Source organism: Mastomys coucha, unplaced genomic scaffold (genome assembly GCF_008632895.1).
Source record: "Mastomys coucha isolate ucsf_1 unplaced genomic scaffold, UCSF_Mcou_1 pScaffold16, whole genome shotgun sequence".
Lineage (NCBI taxonomy): Eukaryota > Metazoa > Chordata > Mammalia > Rodentia > Muridae > Mastomys > Mastomys coucha.
In genome coordinates this window covers 70,098,561-70,119,184 of record NW_022196898.1, presented here as the reverse complement: position 1 = coordinate 70,119,184, position 20,624 = coordinate 70,098,561, and the positions used below count along the sequence as shown (strand labels likewise).

The 20,624-nt window shown below is 45.4% G+C and overlaps 1 protein-coding gene across 1 annotated transcript in view; it reads right to left on the bottom strand.

The window, feature by feature from the left end:
* Bcar3 (BCAR3 adaptor protein, NSP family member) overlaps positions 1-20,624 on the bottom strand; it is a 114,039-nt gene that overhangs the window by 77,052 nt on the left and 16,363 nt on the right. The window lies entirely within an intron of this gene.

Genomic DNA, 20,624 nt, shown 5'->3' with positions numbered 1-20,624 from the left:
ACTAAGAAGACAGAATCCCTGGCAGTGCCCCCAAGTCCTCATGCACAGCTGTTTCTCAAGTGCATCTTTTTCTTATCACCAATGCTTCCCCCTCTCACTTGTGTAAACCCGAGGGACTCAGGTGAGCATCCTTTTGTGCCCTAGTACGTCTCTCCATATAATGCACACTCTGTGTCTACCAACATCCTCCAAGGGCTGACCAGAGAGTCAGGAGTGGACAGTAAGGGTGGCGTTGGCGAGGGTGACTTACTCCAGAGGGGAAAGAGGAGAAGGAATGGGAGGCATCAGACCTAGTGCTTCTGAGCTCATACAGTCTGAGTGTGACACAGTGTAGAAAGGACAGCTGTGACACAGACTTAAACTTCAAAAGAGCAACATGGTCCAAGAGATCACTTGCAGAGAACAGAAAGGCTCTGAAGCCGGCAAGGCCAGTCTCTGAAGAGTAGGCAGGTTTCCTAGCACAGAGACGGAAAGATAGGAAGGCAGGGAAACCCACTGACAGCTGCTGCCTGCGGAGGGTGAGCTCATCGCCAAGGCCTAGGGGCAAAGTAACTTTAGCTCAGCCACTGTTCAGGATACAAAGTGTTCCATCCTACAGATCAAGGACATGATGACCCTGCTGTGGAGAAGGATTCTACTCATAAGTGATCCTCACACTGCTGGGATCACTGTTCCTGACTTAGGGCTGTTCAGAGCACGCGGGCGCAGAGAACAGCAGTTAGGGTTGCTGGGAGCAGACGCAGGCTGGCATTCTAGGTGCTGCAGGGCAGGCAAATAGGATGAGACGTGAGACCTTTGTAGGGGGTCAGAGTCCAAGCAGGGCCTAAGCGTGCAGTAACACAGTACGTTCCCATAGGGAAGGGTAAGAGTCTAACCCTCTCAAAGCCTGCAGCAGAGGAACACAGTCTGCCAAGGTGGAGGGGGTGGGGGTAAGGTAGGGGTGCTGTCCTGAAGGTATCTTGAGTCTACCTGCTGTGACCACTACATCCTTCTGCAGGTCTCTGTAAAGTTAGAGCTAGGCCCACTCTGGAAAGTGTCATGCTCTGGGGTGTGGCCATGTCATGAAGCCCTGGTTCCAAAAAAAAAAAAAAAACCCACCCACCAGTGACCAAAACTGTCAGCAACATTTTGCTTGCAATCTCTCATTTAAGATCTTGGAGCTTTCAAGCCCAGTGGCCCAATCATTGCAATGCTGATTTTCCTCTTCTCTATACATCTCTTTCATGTGTATTTTAAATTTTATTTCACATACACACATGCTCTAAAGCATGCATTAAACAGAGAAACAAATAAACAACATACTGGTGTGTACTGTCTAAATTGATGGCTTTCAACCTTTTTGATCTTGGTATTTGTTTCTGTCATATCTATTAATTATTGATATTAGAAATTATAGCACCGGGCGGTGGTGGCACACACCTTTAATCCCAGCACTTGGGAGGCAGAGGCAGGTGGATTTCTGAGTTCGAGGCCAGCCTGGTCTACAGAGTGAGTTCCAGGACAGCCAGGGCTACACAGAGAAACCCTGTCTCAAAAAACCAAAAAAAAAAAAAAAAAAAAAAAAAAAAAAAAAAAAGAAAAGAAAGAAAGAAAGAAAGAAAGAAATTATAACTTAGAAACTTTAAATTATCTTTCAAATTGAGAAGGTCCATCCAGGAAAGCAAGATCTATATAGAGAGACAATATTGAAAGAAAGAAGGAAAGAAAGAAAGAAAGAAAGAAAGAAAGAAAGAAAGAAAGAAAGAAAGGGGGAGGGAAAGAGGGAAGGAGAGAGAGAGAGAGGGAGGAAGGAAGGGAGAGAGAGAAAGAGAGAGAGAAGACAAGGAAAAAGTCCATTACAGGACCAGTGAGATGCTTGAAGGGTAAAGGAGCTTAGAGCAAAGGCTTAAAACCTGGGTTCAATGCTAGGAGCATATAAAAAATGTGGAAGGAGAGAAATGGCTCCCCAAATCTTTCCTCCGACGTATGTATTTTCACTGTGATGCACATACACATGCACACCAGCACACACACACATACACATACTCCCATGCACACACACATGCACACTATGTATGTTTGTTAACATGACCACTGATCTTACTGGGGAAGTTATTAAATACCAGAGACAGTCAAGTTCATGGTGAAAGGTAAAAGTTTTCAAAACTCCTCATTTTCACTTGAAAGATGGATTTTCTTTTATGGTTTTTGTTTTCTCCCTCCCCCCACCCCATCATTGGTGGTATCAAATATTTCCCTTGGTCATCGTTCACTTTCAGGAAAATATCTGCATGCCCATCATGTCATGACTTGTGATTCCAACTTTTTTCAAGCTGTTCTGTGGCAATGTTTTAGGCCCCAATCTGCTTCATAACTTTGCTTAGACCTGTGTCTGGCATCTCTGCCCTTTTTACCTCTCCTGGGGGATGCTTTTACCATTGGAAGCAGCGCATCTCTTTCTAGAAATATACAATGAAAAGCCCTTCACTCAGAGGCAGATCTCAAGCTAAACTCACACTCTACCGGAAGGGGCTGTGCCACCGGCTCCCTGTCTTGTTTCAGTAAATATGAAAAGGCAATTTAATACAGTAAATAGGAACGGAGGCCCAGAGGCTGGGGCAATGGCCTTGCTGCTCGCCCCAGGTTTCCAGCGCCCATGTGGGACAAGTCACAACCACCTGTGACTTTAGCTTCGAGAGACTTACACAACCTTTTCTGGCTCCCAAAGACACTGCATGTATGTGGCATTCATTCACACACACACACACACACTTCACACCATCTTCACCGCCCAGGAGAGCCTGTTAAAGACAAACATCATGGAAGAGAGTACAAACGATCAAGACCCAAGCCATCAGCAAACCCTGGATGGAGCCAGGTACAGCTTCGCAGGCTTAGTAGAACATCCCTGAGCAGGAAGTTCCAGCATGAAGGGTCTTCTGTGTTTCTCATTCTGGATTAACAAGCTGGCATTTTGATCAGGCAACAAAAGCACCGAACACCTTTAAAAATACAGCCTCTACTTGCTATCACCATGCAGAGTGAGGCTTGCTCTCTGGGAGACAAAATTCACCTAGGCAAGATTTATTTTTTATTCTGTTTATGAATGTTTGCCTGTGTGAATGTGTATGCACCCATGTGCATGCAAGTATCTGTGGAGGCCAGAAGAGGGCGCTGGATCCACCGGAAAAGGGTTGCAGATAGCTGTGAGGCACCATGCAGGTGCTGGGAATTGAGTTGTCTTCTAGAAGGGCAGCAAGTGCTTTTAACTACTGAGGATGTCCTCTGCCCCTTAAATTCATCTATGTAATGGAAATGATTTCTCCTTTCCCTTTCTCTTTCCCTCTCCCTCTCCACCACTTCTGTTTTTATGGTGCTAGGGACTGAGCTTGGGGACTTGTGTTTGCTAGGCAAGTGCTCTACCAGAGAACTATACCACAGCCCAGTAACTTCCTCCGAATGCCTCACTGGTCAATGCAGTTGTCACTATTTCCTACGGCCATTTAAAGTTAAGTAAAATGCCCACATGCTCAATAGCTGTGTATGGTCAATAGCTCCCGTCCTACACATACATCCCAGCTATAGATTGGTTCTGCCACCCCCAAGTTCTACCGCAATGAGTGCTGTTCTACAAAACACTTCCAAACGGAAGGACGTCCATCTTCCAAAGAGACTTCCTTTGTTACTCCCGGCCGTGATTTACTGACTAAATTGGCATTGGAAACCTGAGGTGCAGTCACTGGTGGCGTCTCCCCAGACACCCACACTTCACAGGCCAGCAGTGTGACAAGTTCCCTGTGTATTAGTTATTGGAAATCAATTTTTAAAATTATCTGCCCATAACCCTGAAATATCTTCATGTCTGTGAACTACTTGAGATGTGAAAACTAGCGCAAGTCATTCAAACATTTTAGCAAGGTCCAAACAATTTAGATTCAGTAGAGATCACGCACAAGCTATCCGGAGAGCCATTCCCTGCAAACGTCTGCAATAGAGTGAAGGCTTTGGAGGTTCAGAGTTCAGGTCTATTAACAAGAGTTAGAACAGGGGATGGGGTGCTACTGCGTGACTAGATGCCTTCAGCGTGTTCCCAAAAGCTATTCTTGACAAATGGAAGATCCACAGGAGAGGCTGAAGAGGGATGCTCTTCCAGGAGCCTTAATGTACAGAATCCCAAAGGCTATTTTTCAACAACTGAGGCTTCAAGTAGAGGAGGTGAAGAAAGGGAAAATGCGAGCCGTGTCCCCTGAGCTGGCTAAACTGGTTGGATGTTTGATTTCCTCTCCTCTCTGACATAATCTGTGAGTGCTTACTTTGATTTCCTCCACACCAGTAAAATTCCTAACTCATCATAGTCTCTCTGTTCTCTGTGTTCCAGTCGGTGCCCTGGAGGCAGATTTCAAAACCCTAAATTACTCAAGGAACCCCTTCCTGAGACAGTTAGTTGTTACTCTGGCCAAGACTTGCTCTTCCCAGGCATGGCTCAGCTGAGAACCTTCTCCGCCTGAGTCCTTCCTCCGGGAAGAGGCCCTAGATGAGCCTGGCCTCAGGTCGCTTGGGCCACACCACTGCTGCATGGTATTCTAGGTGGCCACTCAGCATTCTTCCTGCTGTATTAAAGAGACATTCTAACTGAGGCAGAGCTGCAGGAAAGCACAGACCACCCGGCACCTGGGTAAACACATTTCTTTGGGGACACTGCAACTGGCACTGGCTCAGGAGCCACAGGGGCACAGCACCTGGTAGAGGAAAAACTGGTTAAGCACACATTTTCCCAAGGGGATTTGAGGTTTGGGATGCTGTGGACATCAACAGGAATGGTGGAAGAAAAGAATGTTTCAGTGCCAAGTGGAGAAAGAAAGGAATTGTATAGCCAGATATGGTAGGAAGGGCAGATTCTAGATAACAGTAAGTTCCATCTTAAAAAAAAAAATCACCAATCACAGTGCATGGCTGTATTTCCCTGTGTGATATGCTAACGAGCTGAGCTGGTCTGAGAAGGCAATTGCTAAATTATACGTGGATTTTAGCAAGGGAACTAAGAGAGCATGAAATCGCTCTGGCAAAACGACTTACAGAAAACCAGTACAGTAGTTTAGCTTCAAACTTAACCAACAGCATCCTATTAAAACCAAAGCAAGCCCTGATTAGCTAGAAAGAGTCTGTTAAAGTGCTCCAGCCCAGCCACCATGCTAGTCACGCACCGACATAGTGGCGTGTCAGCACAGTGGTCAATGAGACATGAAGGAAACCCATCAGGGCTAGCTAGTTCATGGGACAGGCACTCATGCTAAGGGTTCCAGGTGCACACAAGCTATGAACTGTGAGAACCTGCGCCCAGTTTGCCATATGGACAAATCCACATCTTAGCTTTATCGTCTGTAATGTAGAAATGATAAAAGTGCCTAGATCGCAGGCGTTGTGAAGAGCAAATAAGGATAAAGTTAACTTATCAATCTATTTTAAACAGTGCCTGATTCATGACGTCACACACAATGTAAATCTGAGCAATGGGCAAACATTAGCTAGGTCCCCTGTCTTCCCCACCAATAGTTCAAGTGAAGAATAAAAGTATAACCAAATAAAACAAATGGATACAATTTTAACTTTTAATTTTAAAAACCGTACTTACATAAATAGATGGTAGAAAAGACAGAAACTTGATGACCATCAGACTTGCATGATCATATTTAGATCACGAGATAAAGAAATGAGGCTGGTGATTAAGGATCTGGAGGAGCCTAGGCTGTGTAGGAAAGGGATGTAGGGGCCGCTTGTCAGAACACGTCTGGAATATTCACTAATACTCTGGAGGCGATAAGACAGTAATAACTGGAATGCTGGGCCATTGAGGCCAGCCAGAAAAGCCAGCCCTGAGGAAAGGAGGAGGCCTGGCCAATGAGATATTTAGCCTGTCAGGAATGGGCTTGAAGAGAGAGTAGACAAGATAGTGCCTCCTCACAGCTCAAGGTCTTCGTGCAAGAAAGCAAATGTTCTGTTTAAATAAGGGGGAGGCATAGACCCCTAGGAAGATGTTGGCCTCCCTTAAGGAAGGGCTTTTCAATCATCAAGACTATCTTAAAATTGCAGATGGGGTGGTTGGGGGGGCACACCTTCCCAAGACACATGAGGGAAGAGTGGTGGTCATTTGTCAGAGTTGAGAACTGCGCAGTTCTCTTCCAGGCAGAAAAGCAAGGGCAAAAGAAAAGCAAAAAGCAAGGCTGGAGACTGTTTTTTCTTTTCTTTTCTTTCTTTCTTTTTTTTTAATAAAACAACAAAACATTTGTCTTGTGTTAAAATATTTCAGGGGATTCAGGCATGATGGTTCCCACCTTAACTTCAGCGCTCTGGGAGGCAGAGGCAAGCAGATCTGAGAATTTGAGGCTAACCTCATCTACATGGAGCAGCAGTGAAACTATGTCTCAAAAAAGAAAAAGAAGGAAGAGTAATATTTAAGCATACTCCTGTGAAGTTGTGAAGCAAGCCTTCCCCAACTTACAGATAATATCGAGCACCAGATTGGGGGCGGGGGGGTTGTTTGAAACTGATAGTACTATCAAACGGCATCTAGCAGAGTGTGCCTGCGTATAACCCCCACTCCAAAAGCAATGACTACAAGAGTCAGTTGTGCAGCTGACTGGACAGTGGAGGCCAAGAGAATCATATGCATCAGAATTATGTGGCACCCTGGCTTTGCTTTCCTGATTCTCCCACAAAAAGTGTGGCCAAGAGAAGATGCTTGGTGTTCAGGAAATCAGAGCAAAATCTCCCAAGCCCTTGTCAATCCAGCTCTGAGTCGGCACTTGGAAGACAGCAGCGCAGGTCAGCTCACACTTCTCCGTGTAGAAGGACTGGAAGGCACTGAGAGGAAGTTGGAAAGGAAACCCTGGGGGGGGGGTTGTCGGGGAGGGGGGCATGGAATCTGGCAGTCTCTCAGATTACTCTGTTTTCCTCATCTTAAAGATCTTGAGAGTGAAGAGAGAATACAACCAAAGTCCCCCTTGGCCACATCCTCAAATGAACCCAGCAAGGCCTTACATTCTGTGCTGGGAGGTGAACCCAGCGGCTCAAGCACTAAGCAGTCAAGAATCAAGGCTCCTTAACTGGTCTCCTAGCTAGGCATAGATGAGATAGAAGATTAAGGACAGAGATAGAAAACCAAGCTGGTTAGGGCTCGGACTGTAGGTCAGTGGTAATATGTACGAGACACTGGGTTCAAACCCTCGCCCCCAGGAGAATACTTTAAAAACCAACACCCCCAAAGCAAATTAATACAATTTTAAAAGAGACTTATTTACACCCAGAAGGTTGTGTCTACTCCTTTCTCAGTCCGCCACTTGAACTCAGCTGACCAGAAAGGAATGAATATTCTCCTACACAAATGCCCTCCCCGTTGGGCCAGATAGCATGGCAGTTAGCCTTAGAGACCTGCCTCTAACTTGAAAGAGAATCTCTAAGTATTCACATAAGACTGTAGCAGGAAGTCTTGAATCACAGTTTTATATTCTCCAAGAGAGGTCACTAGAAAACAAACAGAGGGTCCTGGCAACATAGATGAAGGGGGTAGGGGTAAGAACAATATTTTTGGCTTATGCTAATCATGAATCCCCGCTCTGTGGGTTCATGATGTGGCATCTCTGATTACAAATGGGGAGTCTGGCAGGCACTGCAGCCCCTCCTGGTGGGTGGGCAGGCTGGCACACCAGGAAGGTCAGCAGGGTGAAACCAGACCCTGGCGTTATTTTATTTTTAAGTTGATTAAATCGCAGATAACGCCACTGCGCACTCAGCTAAGTCATTTAAGAAGCATCTCACTTTTAACGTTTCAACTGCAGGAATGTCTGAGTCATGGAAATGATACACTTACAATTTACTTTCTCATTAGAAGCAGATTGATCATTTCCTTCCCCTTAAAAGGACATTTGATCTGAGTGTTCAGTATTTTGAGCTACACCTCGTAAGGATTTTTCATTGAATGAGGCCTCCCCCCACTCCCCTTTCTTGAGTAACTAGAATACAAATAGAGAAGCTCTCTGTCTGCTCTAAGTCACAAAACGTCTGTTTTGAGCAAGGGTCTCACTATGTAACCTACGCTGGCCTGGAACTTGCTATGTAGACCAGTCTAGCCTTAAACTTACTGAGATCTGCCCGTTTACAAAATGTCTTAAAGATTGAACTTTTAAAATAATAATAATAATAAATGTATAATTAGTGGCTAACAGTGTCACCAAACAGATATCTTTTGAGATGTAACAACAAAATGAATCACCTCTATTAGGATAATTATTATACATGAGGGAAGAATGTGTGTAGTCAGACCAGACCATTCCAGACAGGTAATTTCAAGTGTACCCAAAATCTGCAGAGCAGCCCCCTCCCCCACATGTCACGGAGTGCTCAGCTGTTCCCTGTATACATCCACGTGGATGCATCCTTACCCCCTACACATGACCAGTCCCCAAAAGGGAAGCCATGCCTGCTTGCCTGGCTGCCTGCCTGCCTGCCTGCCTGCTCGCATCTCCCACACTTCACTGAACTGACCCCACACATGTTCTTGAGCATCTTCCCACCATGTGCCACACACAAAGGAACGCACACAAAACCCTTGCTTTCAGGGAGGACTCTGGCAAACGGAGAGGATGGAGAGAGAGGCCTGACTTAGCTTCAGTAGGTGAGAGTGAGGAGGCGGGCAGGGTAGGGAGGGCTGCCCTGAAGAGCCTGGCACCAGCACACGCGCTGTAGTTGAGGCCTGAGCAGTTTGGTGAAGAAGTCACGGGGCAATGAGAAATGTTCCAGGCAAGAGGACACAGTGTGTACACAGTCAAGAGCACGAGATGACACGGTCTGTCTGGGGAACTACAAGAGTTAGGATGCCTTCTGCCTAGGCCACTACCACCTCCTCATCTTGTTGGGCTCCCGCAGTGACCTCCCTAGCTTTCCCCCCCCTGCTCTGCAACCTTCTCACCACACAGTAGCGGAGATCCTTCCGCACTCAGCATCCTGGGACTATATTACCTCCAAGCAAAGCCCTGCATCATACCATGGCCTGCGAACCTGTTTGTAACAACACCAGGAGGCTCAACAATCAATCTCACCCCTAAAGACACCCACCCCTCCCCCCAGGAGTCCTGCCCTATACTGAGCCAATCGAGCACAAATCCGGGTACCCCTGTGAAGGGATTTGTGAGGACAGAATGAAGGTCCCAATTGGGTTTACTTTAAAATATAGTCATGAGCCCGAGAGGCCAGATGAGGCTTGAGAACGGGCCTAAATGAGTAATCCTGTTGCTGAAGTGACACCGTGTGACATTATGTGACATAATGGTAGGGCCTATGAGGCCCGTTGGGTTACCATATAAAGCAGTTAATACCTCTTTTCAGTTCTATAGACACAGAACTGAAAGCAAGGTCTTAAAAACTCGTGTATTTGCCTACATAGCAGCATCACTTACAAAACCAAAAATGTGGACATGCCCCTAAGTACCAGCGAGTGACAAGGCCAGCAAAGCACGACACGCATCCAGTGGGATATAATTTAATCTTTAAGAAGGCATTTCCGACCTACGCTACAACATGACTAAACCCTGAGCACACTATCCTGAGTGAAATAAGCCAGTAACAGGAGGTTAGGTCCAGTACGATTGCATTTGCACGAGGTACCAAGGGCAGACAAATCCAGAGAGACAGCGAGTAGAACCATGCTATCATTCTGACGGGGAAGAGAGAAGGGAGAGTTAGGAATACGCAGCATCCATACTGTAAGAAGGAAGAGGATCCTGGAAAACGGCTGCATGACAATGCGGAGGCACTTACTGACAGACGAATTTAGCCACGGCTAGGAATTAAATCAGCCACAGAAAGACAGGTACTACATCTGACCTCTGACCTCACGTAGAATCAAAAAAAGGCACTGTGTGAGCAGAGCCATGGCTCACAGAGGCTGGGCAAGTAGGCTGGAGCAGAGATGTGGATAGGCTGTGTGCAGAGAGCAGAGCCATGGCTCGCAGAGGCTGGGCAAGTAGGCTGAAGCAGGGGATGTGGACAGGCTGTGTGCAGAGAGCAGAGCCATGGCTCGCAGAGGCTGGGCAAGTAGGCTGGAGCAGGGGATGTGGACAGGCTGTGTGCAGAGAGCAGAGCCATGGCTCGCAGAGGTTGGGCAAGTAGGCTGGAACAGGGGATGTGGACAGGCTGAGGATTAACTACTAAATCACAAATGAGGACAGCAACCAGGTTCAGCGAGGAAAGGGCAGATAACTAACCTGCTCTGTATCTCAGAAAGCTCAAAAGGTTAGACTCTACATTCTTAGACTCCACTGTAAGCTAGTGTAGAGATAACCACATTTAACATGGTTTGTGGGTGTGCTGTATGCATGTGTGATGGTTTGTATATGCTCAGGCCAGGAAGTGGCAAGACTAGGTGTGGCCTTGGAGTGGGTGTGGCCTTGTTGGAGTAGGTGTGTCACTGTGGCTGTGGGCTTTAAGACCCTTATCTGAGGGGCCTGAAAGTAAGTATTCTGCTAGTAGCCTTCAGATGAAGATGTAGAACTCTCAGCTCCTCCTGCACCATGCCTGCCTGGAGGCTGCCATGCTCCCACCTTGATGACAATGAACTGAACCTCTGAACCTGTAAGCCAGCCCCAATCAAATAGTGTCCTTATAAGAGTTGCCTTGGTCATGGTATCTATTCACAGTAGCAAAACCCTAACTAAGACAGCATGGGTGTGCATGTGTGTGCATATGTGTGATGCAGGTGTGTATACCTATGGAAGCTGTTGGTATCTTTATTGTGATACACCTTATTCCCCTAGCGCCATCTCTCACTGAACTTGAAACTCTCCATTTTCACTTGGCTGGTTGGCACTTGAGCTCCCATAATCTACCTGTGGTTGCTTTCCCAATGCTGCAGTTCCATGGACTACAACCATACTTGGCTTTTCTTACATGGATGACGGGGATTCAAAGTTAGGTCCAAGAGCTTGCAGAGCAAGCACCTCAGCCTCAGAGCCATCTTCCCAGCTTGGAGTTCAGTCTGCTTCAAATATTATATAATGTATGTATACATGTATTAAAAAACCCACATTATTCAATTAACATATACAGTTCTCAAGTTTTTAATGATAGTAATATTAAACTAAAAGAGATGAACTTGTTTGCAGCATGTATTATTTTTACATAGTTTTTACAAATAAAAACTCCTAAACTGTGGGTCAATAATGATATAAATGTCAAGAGAAAAGTGACCAGTGCTGGTGTTCAAAGGCTCGGAACAAGCACAGGCATTGCTGCCTGCTGTCCTATGATGTAATCTAAAGGTGTTTAAAAGTAGCCTGCTACATGAACAGGGTAGAGCTTATTTGTTTATTTACTCCTTTCCTTCCTTCCTTCCTTCCTTTGGGTTTTTGGGTCTCACTATGTAGCTCTGGCTGAGCTGGAACTCCCAGGTCCTCCTGCCTTTTCCTCTCAAGCCTAGTGCCACAAGCTCAGCCTTAGAATATTTCTTCAAAAAAATGCAAACTGGCAGGGCGGTGGTGGCGCACGCCTTCAATCCCAGCACTTGGGAGACAGAGACAGGTGGATTTCTGAGTTCGAGGCCAGCCTGGTCTACAGAGTGAGTTCCAGGACAGCCAGGGCTACACAGAGAAACCCTGTCTCAGAAATTAAAAAAAAAAAAAAAAAAAAAAAAAAAAAAAAAAAAAAAAAAAAACTAAAGCAATAACAAAAATCCACATTTTTCAGGTCACGAATAATAGAGAATTCTAGAATAAGAGGTAGGTATAAACACATTATACTATAAAACACAGACACTGTAACAAAGTTGAACTTGCAATTACAAGGCATATTTCAGAATACAGGATACAGTACTAGAAGGACCCAGTTACCATGGTGTTTGGAAGGAAGTATGTGCCCTTAAGTGCCTGTTTTTGGAAAGACTGACTGGGAATTAATTAGGGGTTTGGTTTAAGTCAATGCAACAGGGATAAATACAAAAGAGAACAATGGAGATAATGATTGAGCAGAAACTAAACAGTAAACAATGATCCAATGAAGTGACAGGAAACAAGCCTGGCTCCACACAGAGATGCTGGGCAGACCCCTGATGGAGAGAGTGGGAGTGAGGACGGCAGGGGACCCTGCAGGAATGAAATGGGGTATAATATAAACACAGTGCAGACACTTAGAAACACCAAACAAATGTGCAGGGGGCAAAACAGGGTGCTAAAACAGACTTCGAGGAGAAGAGGAACACCCCACCACCGTCTGGAACCCAGAATTAGTGGTTCATTACCTCCCAGTAAGATTTCTCGGACTAGACAGCTTTTACTACGCAGCCAGTTCTGCCAAACTGAATGATTTCTTTTTTGAACATTATAAAAACTCCCCAAGCGACTTGACAAAGATGCTATGACTTTGATACCAAAAGTGAAGGAAGTCACTAAAGGGGAAAAAAAATGTTAAATTTCACACATTGTACAGAAAAAGAAAATCTAAACAAAATATTGATAGTTCAAAGCCACAAGTGAATGAAAAAAATACAGTCAAGTTAGATTTGCTTCAGGGGTATTGTCAATTTAATAAGAGAGGGTCAATTGATACACATTAACACATTCATGTACTGAATAATTTGGGGTACCCAATTGATTGGGAATATACTTTTAAAAGTCATCTTTGCATGAGGTAAAATGTTTAAACTAGAAATATCTGATGGAAGGTCTCAACGAGAAAGCATGCCTTACTTACAAAGTATGGGAAGCATTAGTCAATCATCCCATCAACCAATCAGAAACAAGGAGAAGACACCCCCTTCTCCCCAGTTACTGCTTCTGTATGGCACTATCTTGCAGGTCTTAGATGGCATAGCTAAATAAGCAAAAGAAATGAAGGTTACAAGACCTGGCAAAAGGCGACTCAAACATCACAATTCACAAAAGATGTTAGGATATGAATGTGAAATGTCTCCCACAGGCTCATGATTTGAATCCTGGTAATTATGGAATCTTTAGGTGGTGGGACCTGGCTGGCAGACGTAAATATTGTAAGTATCAAGAGGCAAGCCGGGCAGTGGTGGCGCACACCTTTAATCTCAGCACTTGGGAGGCAGAGGCAGGTGGATTTCTGAGTTTGAGGCCAGCCTGGTCTACTGAGTGAGTTCCAGGATAGCCAGGGCTATACAGAGAAACCCTGTCTTGAAAACAAAAACAAAACAAAACAAAAAGAGGCAAGTCTTTGAAGGTCGTACCTCCTAGACTATCACGGTGTAAAAACAGAAGAGCCACAGGCTCTCGCTGTTCTGAGTGCTGGGTCATGCTTCCCCTACCCTGGTGGACTGAAGCCAGCTGAAGCCATGAGACAATAACATTTTCCCCCTTTAAAGTATTAGTCAAATACTTTGTGACAAGTATGAGAAAAGTACTATATTACTGCCTACACAGAACCTAAAGGAAATCTCCAAAGAACTTGAAAGTAGGGCAAGGATCTACATGTTAAAGTATTACGTAGAACCTTAGAATTAGAACTTCCTGAGGGCAGGAACCAGAAGGTTTATAAACCCAAGATAGAGTCCTCGCTTTGTGAGTAGTTTATTGATCGCAAAAATTAACTCATTCCTAGACCACTAGGTTAGATTGGAGTAGAAGAAGACTTAAGTGTAGCCAGTAGGCTGAGCCTATTTACCTAAACTCATGGGCCCCAAAAGGTGCAATCCTTCAGACCTGGGGTGCTTTCCGAACCAACCCCTGCACCAGGGTATGTCACAAAAGTCAAGGAAAAGGCCCAACAACTGGGGATGACCCATTTTCCACCTGCGGGCTTCTGCACCTTAGAAATTAGAATCTCTTGTTCTCCACCATGGCACTCCGTTGACCTCTCAGAATCTTGCCTGGGAAGAAGAGGGTGGGAGAAAGGAAGAGACAGTGACAGACTCTACCTGCTAGTCTTCCTTCCACTATAACAGAATTGTACATTGCATGTAGCTATACAGCCTACTTCATTATAACATTCAACTAGATGGGATTAATGTATAGAAAAGTCCATCGTGTTCTTTTCTATTTCATTAGATGCCATCTGTGATCCAACGTTCCTGTTCATCCTGCCGGCCTTATCTCTTCACAACTCCAATAAATCCAAATTCTCTGAACCTATTTCTCTACTTTCTTTTTTTTTAATTAATTTATTCACTTTACATCCTGACCACAGCTTCCTCTCCCTCCTTTCCTCCCAGTTCCCCCACCCCACTCCCATCCACTCCTCTTCTCTTTCTCTTCAGAACAGGGGAGGCCTCCCATGGATATCAACCCGCCTTGGCGTAACAAGTTGCAGTAAGACTAGACTCATTCTCTCCTATTAAGGCTAGAAGAGGAAGCCCAGGAGGGGGGAAGGCCCAAAGGTAGGCCACAGAGTCAGAGACAATCTTGCTCCCCCTATTAGGAGTCCCACATGAAGACCAAGCTACACAACTGTTAGATATGTATAGAGGGCTTAGGTCATGCTCCCTAGCTGATGGTTCAGTCTCTGGATCAACTAACCCTGTGGGCTCAGGTTAGTTGATTCTGTAGGTTTTCTTGTGGTGTCCTTGACCCCTCTGGTTCCTACAATCCTTCCTCCCCCTCTTCCGCAGGATTCCCCAAGCTCTGCCTAGTGTTTGGCTGTGAGTCTCTGCATCTGTTTCCATCAGCTGCTGGATGAAGCTCTGAGGACAGTTATGCTAGGCTCCTGCCTGCAAGCATAGCAGAGTGTGTGTCCCCACCTTGGTAACTGTTCTTTCCTTTGCTCTGTCATGGCTACAACTCAAAGAATCAATAACATCTCAGTTCACTTTCTTATGAATTAGGACATTTTTAATCTTTTAAATGTATTTATTTTATGCGTGAGTGTTTGCTTCACATATGTAAGTGTACCACGAGCAAGCTTGGTGCCCACAGAGGTCATACATAAGTGGGCATCAGATCCCCTGGACAGGAGTTACAAATGGTTCTATGACACCATGTAGGTGCTGGGAATCCAACCTGTGTCCTCTAGAAAAGCAGCAAGAGCTACTCACCATTGAGCCATCCTGCCAGCCCCAAATCGTGAAGCTTTAAGAATAATTTAATGTACTCTGTGTGCCCTGTCTCTTTTTCCTGGACTATGAAAACACTGAGCCCAGGCTCCATGCTCCCCCTATCTTTACATTTCTCAATAAATGTTGGTTTGTTTGTAGGTGTGTGTATGTGTGTGTCCTGCACTGTGCAGGAGACCCACAACCCAACCCTTCCCTTCTACCACACTCAGTGGGTTCACCAAGGGAATGAGAACATCAAATAAAAGTGTCCGTGGACTAAGGAGCATCCTCTTCAAGACAATTGAGCCACAGGCCTGGGACTGGGGTATGGTGGCCTCAGACAGCTTCCTCAGCAATAGAATATCCATCCCCAAGTCCAGAGACTTGCCTCCCTCCCCATACCACAGACCCGATGCTCCCGAAGTGATGCTGACAGGCTGCTCCTACTGAGCTCCAGGATCTATGGGCATGTTTGAAATGCCAGGGAGGACATGAACCGGGGCGATAACCCAGAGAAAAGAGTTGCCTATGCAACGATTTCCATCTGTTGACTGAGAGAATAAGGAGAAACAGGTGTTTCATAGAGAGCAGGTGCTGCCTATGGTGATGTGTCTTTGAGACTCTAGTATTTGGGAAGCTGGGAGGGGAGGAGCATGAGTTCAAGGCCAACTTGGGACTATATAGCGACTCTCTCAACAAAAGAACAAATCCAGCCCTGACCTGGTGAGGGGGGTAATGACAACTTAGAGGAAAATATTAGCTGCGCCCAGACTAACAAGGTTTTTTATTTTCTATTTTATCCTTCTGATACCGAGATTAATTACAGTGAGAAATAATAATGGTACTGGGAACTATTATCTGAATTGGCCTTTGCAAACTTCAGAACGGATGCAGCTGCTGGCACAAGGACTGATTTACAGAGATATCGTTGTCACATCAGCTTGCAAAAACAAATGAGAAGAGACGCGTTCTTCCCTATCTCACCATGCTTACTCAGGGCGCTGCTGTGTGTATCAGCAGCTGTTGACAGGATTCAAGTGAGGACATTTTAATAGTCTCATCATGTTAACACATGACACCAGAATTACCTTGCAACCAGTACCAAAGGATGTAAGATCTATTCCTTAAAGACTAAATCAGCAGGTCTTTTCAGAAAGCTTCTGAAAGCTTCAGAAAGGCCCGAAGCTCCAGGGTGAAGGAGTTGTCTTACATTTCTGAGGTCAGATATAAGCCATTCACCATATGTGATCTGGGCAGCCCCGTGTGACGACCTCCCTTGGTCTGAATATTGAGCTTCAATTCGCCCCTAAAATCACAGTGATGTTTTTTGACAACCGTAACATGCCAGTGAGTTATTCTGAGGCCACAGTGACCCAAATCCTAGGATATTTTTCAGGGCAAGCAGTTCATCTGAACCCCACATTTTTACTTTGTAGTTAATGTCTTTGGACTTCCAGTGTAAGTCCTTCCCTACAAAGTTTTTGCTAATTAAATTTGGTGTGTTGTTTCAGAATATTAATATGCTTTCATTATGTCTCATATCTGTCACTGGACATCCTTCTTATGCCTCCAAAATTTATGACAGGCGCCCAGGTGACTGCTATGTCAAGGTTATTGTCTAAATAACTTTTTTTAAATTGATGGAAATGGGGCTGAGTACATAGGCTTCACATATCTTCATGGAGCCTGAATCTCTCTCCCGTAAGATAGCACCAATGGCTGGCATTGGCATGCATGCCTTCTCAATATACCCACACACTCTTGTCCTAGCAAGCATAAAGCAGCCCCTGCTGACTTCATTAAAAGGAAGTCCCCTGAGACATATGTGCATCTCTAACTTGTCACACCCCAAACATGAAGTCTTCATCCTTACAGTCTAGCCAGCACCAGCTCCCCCAAGGAAAATCTCCCAACAAAGCTAGGGACTCTCCCTCCTTTCTGTTCCCACGTTCCCCCCTCTCAGTGATTGGTCCCCTCCCAGCTGCCCGGGTCACACCTCCCCCCGCCCCACCTTATGAAAACCTCAGTATAGTTTGTATACTAATTTTAACTCCCTGCCTTCTTATAAGACAAATAAAATAATAATAATAATAATAATAATATAATAATAATAGGAAGAAGAAGAAGGAGGAGGAGGAGGAGGAAGAGGAAAAGGAGGAGGAGGAAGAAAAAGAAGAGGAGGAGGAAGAGGAGGAGGAGGAGGAGGAAGCAGCAACTATCCACTGGTTCTTTCCTGCAATTTTTTGTCATCCCAATATTCCCTGCAGTGACAGTGCTTGTGTGGTGGCCTCAGCTCCTATTCTGTCTCCTTGATCCCAGGGACCTTTTATTATTTTGGCCTCATCTACTCCAGGCCAGCAATTCTGCCTTTACATTTCCCACCGGCCCCTCTTTCCAATCAGAGCAGTTATTTCCTGTACCCATCCTGCAAGTGAGCCAACTATTTGGTTTCTCCCTGCCTCTGTGCTCTTATTGTTCCAAACATCACTTCTGAAAGCTCCTTTGTTGCCCGTGGCCTTTTTCACAGACCCGCTAGCTCTGCACTCCGTTTCTTCCCAACCAGTGACACCTCGGCCATGGTCCTTGGTTACACAGCCTGACCTTTCCTGGCATCCAGGTCCAAGGTTGGGATGCCACAGCACAAGTGGTGACATGGCAGAGGCAGGCCCATAGGGAAAGGTTATCTATTAAATACTATCTCCACGCCATGTTGGGGTCTGTTTGTGTGATACCTGGACAGATGTTAGGGTCAGAGGTCAGAGTGACACAAAGGGCTTCTGGTGGGTAGGAAGTTAGATCAGCAAGCAAAGAAGATATAGAGAGAACAGTACTGGGAAAGTCAAATGGCTCAAGAGCAGCATCTCTTGCTCTATGACCTTGGGACAAAGGCCTGGCCTCTTTATGGACCTCTAGTCCCTGGCAGATGCCTGGCGCTTGGTGGTGGGTCAATGAGCTATGAATGAAAACATGAAGGGACTCTGGTTATCTGGTTCAATTCACTCTATTTCTCTCTGTCTCTCTGTCTCTCTCTCTGTCTCTCTGTGTGTGTGAGATGTGTGTGTGTTTGCAGGGGGCAATCCTTTAAACCAGTATATCCTGGCTGGAAGTGACCTTTTATACAGACTCTTAGATGGATGAGACACCTGGAAGACCACATGCCTCTCCTTCCTCTCTGGCCCAGAGGGCTTTTATTTTAGTTTCACTATCCAGTTTCCTGTATTGAGCCTGAATCCATGGGATCATGCTTACCATAACTTTCAACCTTGAGAATCTTTCTTTTTACAACCTAGAGAGGCTGGGCACATTGTCCCTCTTCTTGGAAGGATGAGAGGACTCGGTATTTCTAAAACTGCTTCTTTCTCTCAAAGAGCCAATTTCTATTTAAGTCAGTTTCTAGCTCATCAGGAAATGTAGCAATGCCTGAGTAAGAAAAAAAGAAAAAAAAAAGCTCCAACAACCATGTGTGTTTCTTGTGGCCTCCACTTACAGTGAATTGACACTGGAATCCAAGACTGATACTAAACAAATACTGGTTGATAAACCGCCAAGCTGGGGTTAGCCTGGGCCTAGCAGAACCCCAGTGAGAGCATTAAGCTAAAGGTCACCATTGAAATTTTAAACTGGAAGTCTCCAGACTGAATAGAGTAAGAACAAAAATGAAAGAAAGAAAGAAAGAAAGAAAGAGAGAAAGAGAAAGATAACAAGGCCAGTATGTCTCTTGGCAGGCACACAAGGTCTGGCATTGGGGACTGGTCAGACTATCAAAGCCCAAACACAGCACTTTTGATGAAAGCAAAGGCTTCGTCTGGCTGGTATCTATCTGTCCTCCCTCACTGTCCCATCGGCCCTGCCCCCACCCTTCCCTCTTCCCCACACCCTCCTAAGAGTACATCTGTTTTAGTTTTCTAAGTAATCCAAAGCCAGAATAAAAGTGCTAAAAATTTTAACTAATGTCAAGGCCTCTCAGAACAAGAGTTCCTGTCTAAGCAGATATAGACGTGCCTTCTAGAGGGACTGCCCTGAGTCCTCGGGAAGGCAGTTGTCACTATTCCTGCCAAAGCCTCACCAACACAGGCACGTCTGACCTTTCGACAATACCTCAGGATCCTGTCATCTACAAAGCTGGTGCTCAATCACCCAACAGTCGAGTTATCAAAACAAACGGTCATTGTGTTTCTAGGTAAGCTTATGATTGTTTCATTGGGTCGTACTCAGGGTTGTCCTTGGCTGCAGCATTGACAGACACATCAGGATCATCCGGGGTGGTCTCGGCTTGAATAGCTAGGGCCATTGAATACTCAGTGACATACAGACTCCGGTCCACAGGCAAGGGAATCCCTGGAGGTATGTTTGCTTAAATAAAAAGCATTTATTGGAAAAAAAATCAATTAAAATGGTGTACTTTATTTTATCGAAAGCGTATTAAGATTGAGTCTTGAGCCAGACATGGTAGTTCACACCTCTTATCCCAGCAGAGGCATGGACAAGCAGATCTCTGTGAATTCGAGGCCAGCCTGAGCTACATACTAAGTTCCAGGACAGCCAGAGCTACATAATAGTTAAAAAAAAAAAAAAAAAAAAATCACCTTTTCCTATTAATTTTTTTCTTAAAAAGTGGAGGTTTGTCTCCCTTTGAATTGCCCTCTCCAGATCCTAATTCATTTGTTGGTCCACAAACTCAGCTTCCTTTGTGACCCCAGGATGCGCTATGCTACAATTTCTCAGGACTGGATCCCAGGGCCTCCCCTCTCTATGAGGTCTTTCCCTTGGTGACAGTATCTATCTACTCTTGTGGCTTCTATTTCAGTTCAGTGGGACATTTTCAGACGACACCTTTCTCCACAGCTCCAGGTTCATGTCACTTGCCAGTTTCATGAGAAAATTCACAGTCTCCATGTCTCCAATATGGCGCACCCCAAACAGAAGTTTCCGTCCTCAGAGATCAGCTATCACCTTCCCAAGAGAAAAGCACCCAACCAAAATAATGACCCTTCCCTCCTTCCTTCTGCCATCACAGTAATGAGTCCATCCCCCATCCCCTCCCCCACCCCCATCCTCCCCCTCCACTGCCAAAGCCATACCGGACTATTCTTCCCCCTCCCCACCCCTACCTCATTCTGCCCTCAGCACACTTGCTAGACTCTATACTCAGGAATGTATTTTTGTTTGTTTGTTCCTTTTAGATAAAATGTTACCATCTAACCCAGACTAGCTTTAAAGTTAAGGTCCACCTGCTTCTGCCTCCCAAGGGCTGGGATTACAGACTTACTGGACTAGCTCTCCAGACTTCAAAACTTATCTTGAATCTACCCTCTCTGTCTCCTTTGCTATTCAAAAGCACCTCCTGTCCCCTCTCAACCCTCTTTCCCATAAGTCATGCCTCCACAGGTGGGCTGTGAAAGGGGGAGGACGTGGGGGGGGGGGAAACGTGGAGGTGGGGGTGGGCAGGCATCTTCTATAACCTCACTTTGATTATGGTGCACCTTTCAAAATGTTCCCCTCCACAAGCAGAGGAAATCTAAACTCTTTTTTTATTAGATATTTTCTTTATTTACATGTCATTTTATTTCTCCTTTCCCAGTTTCCCCTCAAAAACAAAACAAAACAA